The 12,878-nt window shown below is 42.6% G+C and overlaps 1 protein-coding gene and 1 long non-coding RNA gene across 2 annotated transcripts in view; one reads left to right on the top strand and one right to left on the bottom strand.

The window, feature by feature from the left end:
• The window catches only part of tmie (transmembrane inner ear), a gene marked incomplete at its 5' end in the record, with an annotated part of 118,318 nt that overhangs the window by 55,903 nt on the left and 49,537 nt on the right, over positions 1–12,878 (top strand). The window lies entirely within an intron of this gene.
• LOC129408351 (uncharacterized) lies at positions 604–2,354 on the bottom strand. The gene is made up of 3 exons (XR_008631897.1): positions 2,241–2,354; positions 1,428–1,577; positions 604–1,035 (listed from the first exon to the last, which is right to left on the bottom strand). It is a non-coding gene; the product is annotated as an uncharacterized LOC129408351 (long non-coding RNA).

The raw sequence follows: 12,878 nt of genomic DNA, 5'->3' as shown, positions 1-12,878 counted from the left end.
GCGAAGGCTGGGTCCTTCGTCAGCTGCGAAGGCTGCAGCCCTTGAACTGGCCTCCGCGGACTGCCAGGCCGCTGCGGAAATGGGACAGGTCTAGCCCTCGGAGCCGCTCCCCCGTCGCCTAGCAACTGAGGGACGCTGCTAGCGCTAATGCTAATGCTAACACGCTCCGCGCAGATTATGCACACGGATCAGTAAAAAGAATACGCACAGGTCATCAAACTGTCGGATTTTGTGACCAAATTATTTTCATAATTCGCATCCAAATCTTATGGCCAAAAACGAAAATGTATGTTTAACTTTTGCAAAACAAAACGGCTATATTTAAGGGATACATCTTAAATAGACTAAATTATCTTAACGTTTAAAAAAAACTGATGTGATATGCATTACTAAATATTATCATTATGAAGTATTTTTATATTGACCAGGGATTACATTTATACAGTCAGTTTGTAAAGAAAGAAAGACATCTCTCCTGAGAAAAGCTGGTTTATTAAACAATCCAAGGAACTTCTGGAAATACTTTATCATAATATCAATAGTCAAACATTAAACACACACACTGCACTAAAAGGTTAGTACAAACAGCTGTATGTCAGTAAATCTCATTGTGTTCCCTTTTTGCTGAAGCAAGTGACAATCAAAAATGAACAAATTATCTTTGCCAGATATGATCATGTGGAACACCACAGCTTATCTGCAGTACAATAGTACATTCTTATAGTACATGTAATTAGTTACTATCAAAAGAGACACCAAATAAACAGCACATTTCACCATAAATCAAATGTCAGTACAGACTGAAAAACATTCAGAAAAACTTATGAACAGATGTTTTCATTTCTGTCTCACACACTTGTTCAGATCATATAAGACTTTGGACCTCCTCCTCAGAGACTCTGGACATGGAAATTGGAGACATGGATAGTGGACTTGGACCACTCAATCTGATGTGTCTCTTGTCTTCTGGAGGAGGAAGAGCAGAATGGGCATTACGTCTGATGGATTCAAAGTTCTGTCCTGCAGAGTGAAAACCTGTAATGACACACACATTAAGAAAACTACAACACTATTAGAGGAAAATAAGTTTCACAGAGCATGCAGCCCCAAAGAACACCTGGACTCCCCCCGCACTATTTACATTTATTATTATTTATTTATACACAAGGAAGTGAGAAAAACAATTTCGATTCTTTATATGTTTTTCATATGAAGAATTGACAATAAACGATTTTAACGTCGAACTTAAACTTTGATGTACATCCAGATTCAAAGGCAGTTTATATCTGAAATAGCTAAATGATTAGAGGAATCCCACAAATTTGAGAAATGCATATTTTCACAATTTAAATCATAATTTCAACATGAGCATGATTCATTTGCAGCTCTTTTTATTAGTAGAGTTTTCAGTGTAACATGCCCCAGACCTAATCGTTGGCAGGAGTCTGGGTCAGCACCTCCAGCTCAGTGTTGGCTTTACTTTGTCATCTGCATTTGACCCATTTTATGAATCACAAGCATCTTGTCAGCCAACAGTTCTGTGGCCCCTGCAGTGTGCTGTGTCCTCATACTGGAGGCTGCAGATGAGAAAAGAAAATTCATGTAAAACAGATTTCTCATTGTTATAACATTAGATGTGACAAACCTAACAGAGGGTCGTATCTACACCAGTGTCTGCACAAATCTGTTAAACGAGCCTCATGTCCATCATAAATCTGACCTGTCCAGGCAGGATTATGTACTTTTCACGTTACAAGACACAGATTGTTAACCAGATAATGTATTCCCTGAATGAAATGCACACGTTGGAGGCTTATATTGTGTGATTTACAAGTAAATATGAGCTTTGATAGAGTCAAACTGAGTCTTTTCAGTTGAATGTATGAAATAATGTGTGTTTTCATCTTAACTCCGAGCTACACTGACCAACTGTTTACATGTTTACACTGTCCGTGAAAACGTGGAGTTTTCTCCTCGTAGCTTCTTTAAATCACTCTGTGGGCTTCTTTTCCCCTAACAGTAAAAACATGATTAGTGTTTGATGGAAATGTGTCTAAATATGAAAGTTTGAGCGGACTTTTCATCGCATTAGCTGCACATTACTTGGCAAACTTTAGCTCAAAACTCCGCGGTTCACGCAGTTAAAAACAAACTTATTTGACCGTTTTGTGGGAGTTATGGTCGTATTTTACGTTTACAATTGTATTAGTAATGATTTCCTAAAGTTAAAAGTTACTCACATGTTTTTCTCTGCTCTCCGGACGGGCTTTTTGCTCCGTGTTTTCGAACATCTGACTGCCGACGCGCAGTGCATGCTGGGATACTGAAGGCTGTGAAGGATACTCGGATGTGTCGTCCGTTCGTGGCCCCATCTCCATGGAAACGAGGCCGGTTTTAGGGCTGCATTTGAAGGCTGCATGACATAAAAATGAAATGGGACAGGCCTTGTTTCACAGGAAGTGACGTATGCGGCTTTAAAACCAGCCTTTGGAGGCTGCAGCCCTCGAATTGGGACACAGCCAAAATGTTATGTAAAGTGGCAACAAGGAACTTGACTTAATAAGATTAGGCACTTTTTTATATTTATTTTATATTTTTATATTTGCTCATAACCTTTATTGCATGATTTATTGTCACTACATTGATAAAATCCAAAATTATTTCGTAAAAATGTGTTCACAGGTCGTCTTAATTAAGATTTCATGCCTCTTCTCTACAAGTATTTAGTTTTCCAGCAGCAAACCTGTCCCTAAAGTGTCATTGGAAATCTATGGGAGTCGTAATTAATCAGGCTTTTGCATAATTAATTCATTTGATGAGTGTTGCCCTGATAGATAATTCTACAGGGGCTGAGATGATTTTAGTTTAGTCCAAATTAATATTCTAAAACACAAGATGATATGATAAAGAAAGCTTCTAATCCACACTTCTTCAATACTTTATGAAGCTGTGAGTCTGGCCAGAGGGGCGTGAGTGATAGCTGGATGAGCCAATCAGGGGCATGCATGGTCTGTCTGTATCAACCCACACTTCCCCTCTGACCAGGGGTGAAACTGACTAGTGGCCTCTCCATTGGTACTGCAGCTCCCAGGAGCTTTGACCCTGTTAAAAAGTCTCCCATAGCACAAGGCATTTTTGGGTGAATTTAAACTGCCCGCGTTCGGTTGACAGGGATACTTCTCTATTTTCACAATGTGAGCTTTTAAAAAAAGTCAATCCTCAAAGTGCTTAAAAGTTAACTTTGTAAGATTTGTCCTATAGCCACCCTCTGACTTTGTGCAAGCTCAGCTCTAGCAGCTATTACTCTGATTGGTCAGAACTGATCACGTGATGCATGAAGAAGAAAAATATTTTTTGGCCTTTCATGTCAATGAGCAGACGAAAACAACACAATAGGATTCATACTTCCATAGTTCATGTCAAAATAATGAGAAAAGTACATCACAGACAACTGAAAAAACAATATGGATTTCTGCGATGAGCAAAGCACTAAACTCTTAATCTGAGGTGAGAGAAATGTGATTTTGTTCTAAATGGCCAATGAGCTCCTTCATTTCAAGTGCAACAAACAGAACTTGATTGCAAGTTACTGTTATGAATGAACTTAACCATTTCTTTATAAGTCACCAAGTAACTTTTAAAATTCTCACTATTCTCTGGAAGTCAGTGGTGATGGTACAATATGTGTACTTTTGCATTACACTTCTCAGTTTGACTATGTTGATTTCTACTATTCTTACTTTGGATTCATATAACTTAACTTTAATTAAATATATATTTTTAATTTACTCAAGGCACTCTACATTAGGACTGTCAAAAGTACTGAAAATCAAATACTGAAACTAGTTTTGAAACTAAATACGTATTTGAGCACAAATCTCTAATAAGTCACATTCACAGGATAGAAATGATCCTTTCCTGAATGTCTTTCGAATAGTCTTTTTTTATCACTTTGTTTTTATTATATTTGATAGGTTTGTAAACATAAGAAAATATAAAAAGAGGAGAAATAATAATGACAATGGAAGGAAATAAAACAAAACAGAAGCCTAGGTGACATTGATTATTCTACTTTTGCATATATGATGTCCATTTTTCCCATTTCTTCTTCATTTGTGCCTCTTGCAACCTCAGTCTATAAGTTATCTTTTCCATTAGATATATGTCCTTTATTGTAGATGTCCACTGATCCTTTGAAGGCACAGAAGTTGTGCCCCAGTTCCTGGTTATTGATTTTTTGGCTGCTAATGACATGACTTTGAAAAGATATATATCGCCTTGGTGAATAATGTTTTCTGAGAAGTTGCATAGATAGACCAGTTCAGGCGACAAAGGGACAGGATATCCCAGCACCTGCCCCAGTACATCACAAACCATCTCCCAAAATACAGTAATATTTGCACAGTTCCAAAATATATGAGAATGGTCTACATTAATCTCTCCACATTTCCGCCAACACATTTGATGTATCCTTAACTGCTTACTCTTTAATTTAGGTGTAATAAAGAATCGAATCAGGTTCTTCCAGGCAAACTCCCTCCATGTTCGAGAGCAGGTGGTGGTGTGGTGATGCTGCCACATGTTTAACCAATCTTTATCTCCAATTTTTATGTTCAATTCTTTTTCCCAATTCTCCTTCACTATTACAGTTGTGTTCTTATCGTTTTTAGTTAGGGCTTTATATAATGCTGAAATTATTTTAAGATTACCATCTTTATAGGCTTTAGTTATTGTTTGGATGACGTCACTCTCTTCCATGGAGGGGTTCCCCTGTATTTCCCTTCTATGATAGTCTCTCATTTGGAGGTACCTGAAGAAATCATGTTTTCCAAGTTGATATTGCTTTGTCAAGTTCTGAAAGCTCTCCAGCTGCCCATTTTTCTCCAATACACACCAGGCAGTCATCCCTTTTGTTGTCCAGTATTTATAATTTATGTCATATTTGGCTGGCATGAACTGACTATCATATGCCATCCATTTTAATTTTTTTGCATGGTTTTGAATCTTGTGCTTTCTAAGTATTTTGAACCATATAGTTAATGTATGATTTGTTATGGGATCTAGGTATAATTTATATTCTTCATATAACTCTTTATCTCCAATCATATTCTGAATTTGACCCTCCAGACTACTACTTTCAATATCTTTCCATTTACCACTGTAATATGGATTACACCAGCAGTGCAGGTATCTTAATTGTGAGGCATAATAATATTCTTCCAACTTGGGTAAGCCCATCCCACCCTTTTCTTTGGGCAGCTGGAGAGTCTCATATCGCACTCTGGGCCTCTTGTTGTCCCAAATGAACCTAGAAACAATCTTATTCCAAATTGTGAATTGTGTATTAGTGACCCGTACTGGTAGAGCTTGGAATAAAAATAAAAACCTGGGCAAGATGTTCATTTTTACAATATCAATTCTAGAGCTAAAGTCTAAAGGAAGGGTAGACCATCTTTCAATATCTTTCTGTATTCTTTCCTGTACTTGTGAATAATTCTTAGAATTTACTTCTAGAAAATCTGTTGTTATTTCAACCCCTAAATATTTAATGGATTGCATTTTCCAGTTAAATTTCAAGGTTTTTTTTATATTCTGGGAGGGAACATAATTGAATTTTAAAATTTGAGTTTTTGAGATATTTATTTTATAGCCAGACAAATATTCAAATGTGTCTAATAGGGTCATCAGTTCTGGGAGAGATTGATCCGGTTGTTCGAGGTAAGCAATGATATCGTCAGCAAAAAGTCCAATTTTATGTTCAACTCCATTTATTGTGACTCCTTTAATTTCAGGGTTTTGCCTTACAGCCTGTGCCAGGGGTTCGATAAAGATAGCAAACAGGGATGGAGAGAGCCCACATCCCTGTCTTGTTGACCTTTCCAACTGGATTTTTCCTGTCATATTTCCGTTTATTTTAATTCTTGCTGTAGGTTGAGAATATAATGTTTTTATAATGTCTACAGATTTGGTATTGAAGCCCATTCTTTCCAGTCAAGTACAGAAAATTCCAATTGACTGAGTCAAAGGCCTTCTCCGCGTCTATGCTCAATAGGACTACACTTCGATTTTGTCTTTGGGCTCTCTCCGTTATATGCAGGGTTCTCCTGATGTTGTCATGTGTCTGCCGTCTCTGTATGAACCCTGTCTGATCTTCATCAATTAGATCAGACAGAAATGTGTTTAATCTTTTGGATATTATAGATGTATATATTTTATAGTCTATATTTAACACTGAAATAGGTCTGTAATTAGCACAGGTTTGTTTGTTTTTGCCTGGTTTTAAAATAACTGATATTATTGCTTCTGACCATGAAGCTGGTAATTTATTTTCTTTTAGTGTCCAATTTAATGAATTATGTAAGATCGGTATCAGTTCATTTTTAAATATTTTGTACCATTCAGCTGGGAAACCGTCACTACCAGGTGATTTACTCTTCTTTAGGGAGCCTATGGCGCCAAGTATTTCTTCTCTTGTGATCTCTGCTGTTAACGTGTTATTTTGATTTAAACCAATTGACGGGAGATCCATTTGTTGAAGAAAATTTCTCTTACATTCTTCACTTGCTGAAGGAGGCTGTGAATACAGTTTTTTGTAAAAATTTGTAAAAATTCTTTCAATATCTTCAGGTTTTCTTCAGGATCTTTAATTTCGTAAATTGTATTTAATGCTTGCTGTTTTTTAATTCTTTTGGCTAATAGTTTGGTAGATCTAGGTCCCATTTCGTAGTAACTTTGTTTAAAATAGATATGTTTTCTCTCCATTTCTTCTATTAATATATTGTTAATTTGTTTTTTTGTGTCTTGGATCTGTTGACAGATTTCCATTGTTTTTGTTTTTACAAACTGTACTTCGAGTTCTTTAAGTCTTCCACAACATTCTTCATACCTTTCTATTTTACTTTTCTTCAACCATGCTGTTTTAGCTATTAGCTTTCCCCGAATAACTGCTTTCAGGGCATCCCACACCACTGTTGGGTCTACCTCTCCGTTATCATTCTCTTCTATGTATTGTTGTATTTCCTTTTTTATGTCTTTCACAATTTCGTTGTTATTCAGAATGCCCACATTCATTCTCCACAAGGTCTGTTTTTTTCTATTCGAGATGTTGATTTTCATGTATAGAGCATCATGGTCAGATACATCTGCACATCCAATTTTACATTCTTCCACTCTATATCCTTCTGATTTGTTAGTAAAAAAATAATCTATCCGTGAATGTACTTTATGTCTGGCAGAGTAGTGGGTAAATTCTTTCTCAAAGGGATGCATGGTTCTCCATATATCTATCAGTCCTAATTCTTCTAGGGACAGTTTAACAAATTTGGATACACTCTTTTTGTTTTTATGGGTACTTGTTGTGTCCAATCTATGATTCAAGACTACATTGAAATCCCCCCCACATATTAAAATACCCTCAGCCTCCATTGCAATTACATTAAACAAAGACTTGAAAAACTGTTTGTCACTATCAGGAGGCGCATATACATTAACTACTGTAATCTTTACATCCTCCACCCTTCCTCTTATTATAATGTATTGCCCATCTTTTCCCTTTATCTCTTTCTCCAACTCAAACTTTAAGGAATTAGATATCAGAGTTGCAACTCCTCGTTTCCGCCCCTGTCTGTTTGAACTATAGTATGTGTTTCTAAATCCTAACTTTTTAAGTTTTTCGTGTTCTTGATTATTTAAATGAGTCTCTTGTAATAAAGCGAACTGTACTTTTTCCTTTTTCATTTTTTGTATTACCCTCCCCCTTTTCTTTGGATTTGTTAAACCATTCACATTCAATGAAACAATATTTAGAGTATGCATATTATATTTACATACATATCAGTGCACCCAGGTAGAGAAAAGAAAATAAAAAAATTTATAATAGAACTCAGAACAAGGAACTTGTGGCTTCCACAATGAGGTAAACTCTAAACCTCTCCCTCTGTCCCTGTTGGTGGGTGAGCAGGGACTCCTCACTAAGGATGAGGGCCTGCCCCTAGACGTACTTACACATCGTAAAGATGGAATCATAGGTCTAGCAATGTCCAACATACGTCCTACCTATACTAAGCACTCATCGGCATTTATGTTTACATAGGCCATTTTCCAGATCAAAATAAAATATGCATGTACAAAAAAGTAAAGCTGTATCTACATTGTGTTCCTTTGAGATGGGCTCTGCGAACAGGCCCATTACCTCGATCCTTCGGATCTGCGTCGTCTCACTTTCTTTGGTATTCCTGTAGCCTCTCTCGTGCACGCTGGGCCGTGTCTTTACTGGTCTCACCTCCGCCGACGCGCCGCCATCCCGTCGCAGGTTGGGTCCGGCCGGTCCCTCTGGTGTATTCGCTGCTCTGCAGGGTCACGGCGCATCCTCTGGCTCTCATGTCTTGCGCAGCATCCGTAGCGTTGTCGTAACTTTGGACGCCCTCTCTCCAGTGGATCCTTATTCTAGTGAAAGGGGTTTGGAACCGAATTCCTCGCTCCTTCAGAACTTTTTTTATATCTAGATAGGAACGTCTTTTCTGCACTATTTCCGTTGGGTAGTCGTGATCAAACTGAATAGGTTTATCTGCCACTCGTATTTTCTTTTGCCATGCTTTCTTCAGGACCATTTCTTTGGTTTCGAACTGTAGAAAGTTGGCTACGATGGGCCGCGGGCGTTCGCCTGGTTTCGGTTTGAATGGAGGGGTCCTGTGCGCTCGTTGTATCTGGAGCTCCACTTCTTCGGGTATTTCCAGTTCTCTTTTAAATAGTTGGCTCAAATACGTCGCGACCAAGACTCCCTCACTGCCCTCTGGTAATCCGAAAATTCGGATATTGTTTCTTCGAGACCTGGCCTCAAGATCTGTAATCTTGTCTTGCATATATCGGGTCTGCTTTTGCATCTCATGTAGCAAGTCATTCGCGTCCGTGTTCCACTCCTCCAGGGTAGCGATGCGAGCCTGTGCCTCGTTTAAATCTGCTTTTTGATCCTCCAGCGCTTGTTTGTTTTCTTGAAACTTTCGTTCCATGTCTTGTCTAAGAGATGATATTTCCTGTTTCAGTTCATCTTTAGCCGCGGTTAGTTCTGCTCGAAGCTTTGTGTCAAGATTTTGGATTTGATTGCTGATCCTTGCTAGCCCGTCTAACATTAGCGTTGACTGGCTTTGCTCCGCTACGTTAGCGTTGCTAGCCACCACCTCGTTAGCTTCGCTAGCTCCAACTTCGCTAGTCTCCTGGTCACTCTCATCTTGTTCGGCCACTTCCGACATGTCTCTCTTTGTTCTTCGGCCTCTACGTGTGTTACCTCCTCTCATCTCGAAATTATCATCGGATTTTTATTTCCAGTTAAGATTTTGTGGAGTTCTAGTTCACCGACGTGCAGAGCTCAAATTATCCGTCTGTCTCTTCCGCCATCTTCTAGTCAGTCGAGTCTTTCGAATAGTCTTGAGCTTTATCAGATCAAGTGTCAGAGCACAGAGACTAGTATACACACATGGACACTATGAAACCTACCTGGACCACTGAGGATTACACACATATAAAACACATGGGAATAGAACATAGAACATTCTATGATTTAATGTGAAAAATCACATTGTATTGTCTCAAGAAGTATTTTTAATTATCATTGTGCAATTGGAATCGGTACTAAGTATTGAGTCTCTTCCTTGGAATCAAGTTTGAAATTTTTGTATTGTGACAACATGACATGACACTCTACATTGCACATACCGCATTCATTTGTAAAATGGCTGAGGTGTCTTGCCCAAGGACACAACAACACAATTTGTCAGAGCTAAAAATTAACCTCAGATCTTCTGGTTGATGAATGTTTGCTCTAACCACTGTGTTGTACCACTGCTATCACATATACAAATATTCTGTTGGTTCAAATATAGTTTCCAGCTCAGTCAGATAAGCAGTAGGTAGATGAATGAAACTTGCAGATTTTAAGATATGGTCCAGTATTGCATTGCTTTGTGGCTGAGAAAGGAAAGGACTCATGGACAGAATAAATATATTACAATGTTATGTATTTGTATTGCCTTCTTTCACCCATCTCATCTGTGCCCCAGGAAAATGTCTTTGCTTTGCCATTGACCCATAATAAAGTAATGGTGTACTCTTACTGCTGTGTTAACTGTAGCTAAAGATTAGAGGTCTCACCACCTGAGCCACTACCTATAATACATACTGAATTTGTGGATGGGTAAGACACATGTGCTTTTCTCTCAACTGAATCTAACTGCCCCTCCTTGAACCGTCGCCTTATCGTGGTGGAGGGGTTTGAGTGCCCGAATGATCCCGGGAGCTATGTTGTCGGGGGCTTCATGCTCCTGGTAGGGTCACCCAAGGCAAACAGGTCCGGGGGGACGGGTCAGACGAAGACCGGTTCAGAAGCCCTATATGATGATGTCCACTCAGAGGCCAGCGACGTCGCCCAGATTGGCGTCACCGGGGCCTCACCCTGGAGCCAGGCCTGGGGTGGGTGCTCGCCAGCACGGGGCCCGGCCAGGCTTAGCCTGAAGGAGCAACGTGGGGCCGTCCTCACGTGGGCCCACCACCCGCAGGAGGATCCATATGGGGCCGGTGCAGAGAGATCTGGGCAGCAGTCGATCTCCGGACATGGAGACTAGCTCTGGGGACATGGAATGTCACCTCGCTGGGGGGGAAGGAGCCTGAGCTTGTGCGGGAGGTTGAGCGTTACCGACTAGATATAGTCGGCCTCACCTCCACGCACAGTTTGGGCTCTGGAACCCAACTCCTTGAGAGGGGCTTGACTCTCCATTTCTCTGGCGTTGGCCGCGGGGAGCGGCGGCGGGCTGGTGTGGGCTTGCTCATTGCCCCACAGCTCAGCCGCTGTGTGTTGGAGTTCACCCCGGTGAACGAGAGGGTCGCGTCCCTGCGCCTTCGGGTTGGGGACAGGTCTCTCACTGTGGTGTCGGCCTATGGGCTGAACAGCAGTGCTGAGTACCCGGCCTTCTTGGAGTCCCTGGGAGGGGTACTAGACAGTGCACCAACCGGGGACGCCGTTGTTCTCCTGGGGGACTTCAACGCCCATGTGGGCAACGACAGTGACACTTGGAGAGGGGTGATTGGGAGGAACGGCCTCCCTGATCTGAACCTGAGCAGTGTTTTGTTATTGGACTTCTGTGCTAGTCACAGTTTGTCCATAATGAACACCATGTTTGAGCACAAGGGTGTCCATAAGTGCACGTGGCACCAGGACACCCTAGGCCGGAGGTCGATGATCGACTTTGTAGTCGTGTCATCTGATCTCCAGCCGCGTGTCTTGGACACTCGGGTGGAGGGGCTGAGCTGTCAACTGATCACCACCTGGTTGTGAGTTGGGTTCGCTGGCGGAGGAGGAAGCCGGAAAGACCTGGCAGGCCCAAGCGTGTAGTGAGGGTCTGCTGGGAACGTCTGGCGGAGCCCTCTGTCAGAGGGATTTTCAACTCGCACCTCCGGGAGAGCTTCTCCGGGATTTCGGGGGAGGCTGGAGATATGGAGTCCGAGTGGGCTTCATTCTCGGCCTCTATTGTCGATGCGGCTGCTCGGAGCTGTGGGCGTAAGGTCTGTGGTGCCTGTCGCGGCGGCAATCCCCGAACCCGGTGGTGGACACCGGAAGTAAAGGATGCTGTCAAGATGAAGAAGGAGTCCTATCGGGCCGTGCTGGCTCGGAGGACTCCTGAAGCAGCTGACGGGTACCGGCGGGCCAAGCGTGCTGCAGCCTATGTGGTTGCAGAGGCAAAAACTCTGAGCTGGGAGGAGTTCGGGGAGGCCATGGAGAAGGACTATCGGACGGCCTCAAAGAGATTCTGGCAAACCGTCCGGCGCCTCAGGAGGGGGAAGCAGTTCTTCACCAACACTGTTTACAGTGCGGGGGGAGAGCTGTTGACCTCGACTGGGGACGTTGTCCGGCGGTGGAAGGAATACTTTGAGGTTCTCCTAAATCCCACCGTCACATCTTCCGAGGAGGAAGCCGAGGCTGGGGACTCGGAGGCGGATTCATTCATCACCCTGGCTGAAGTCACTGAGGTGGTTGGAAAGCTCCTTGGTGGCAAGGCTCCGGGGTTGGATGACATCCGTCCTGAGTACCTTAAGTCTCTGGATGTTGCAGGGCTGTCTTGGCTGACACACCTCTTCAATATCGCGTGGCGGTCGGGGACAGTACCCTTGGACTGGCAAACCGGGGTGGTGGTCCCTCTGTATAAGAAGCGGGACCGGAGGGTGTGTTCCAACTATAGGGGGATCACACTCCTCAGCCTTCCCGGTAAGGTCTATGCCAGGGTACTGAAGAGGAGAATGCGGCCGATAGTCAAACCTCGGATCCAGGAGGAGCAGTGTGGTTTTCATCCTGGCCGTGGAACGCTGGACCAGCTCTACACTCTCCATCGGGTGCTCGAAGGTTCATGGGAGTTTGCCCAACCAGTCCACATGTGCTTTGTGGACTTGGAGAAGGCATTCGACCGTGTCCCTCGTGCTGTCCTGCGGGGGGTGCTCTGGGAGTATGGGGTTCGGGTCCTTTGCTAAGGGCTGTCCGGTCCCTGTATGACCGGAGCAGGAGCTGTGTTTGCATTGCCGGCAGTAAGTCAGACCTGTTCCCGGTGCATGTTGGACTCCGCCAGGGCTGCCCTTTGTCACCGGTTCTGTTCATTGTGTTTATGGACAGAATTTCTAGGCGCAGCCAGGGGCCGGAGGGGGTCCGGTTTGGGGACCACAGGATTTCATCCCTGCTGTTTGCGGACAATGTTGTCCTGTTGGCTTCATCGAACCAGGACCTGCAATGTGCACTGGGGCGGTTTGCAGCTGAGTGTGAAGCGGCTGGGATGAAGATCAGCTCTTCCAAGTCCGAGGCCATGGTTCTCGACCGGAAAAAGGTGGTTTGCCCTCTCCGG

The sequence above is a fragment of the Boleophthalmus pectinirostris genome, unplaced genomic scaffold, assembly GCF_026225935.1.
Source record: "Boleophthalmus pectinirostris isolate CB_2022bp ecotype Guang Dong unplaced genomic scaffold, ASM2622593v1 HiC_scaffold_16, whole genome shotgun sequence".
Lineage (NCBI taxonomy): Eukaryota > Metazoa > Chordata > Actinopteri > Gobiiformes > Gobiidae > Boleophthalmus > Boleophthalmus pectinirostris.
This window is presented reverse-complemented; position numbering and strand designations above follow the sequence as displayed.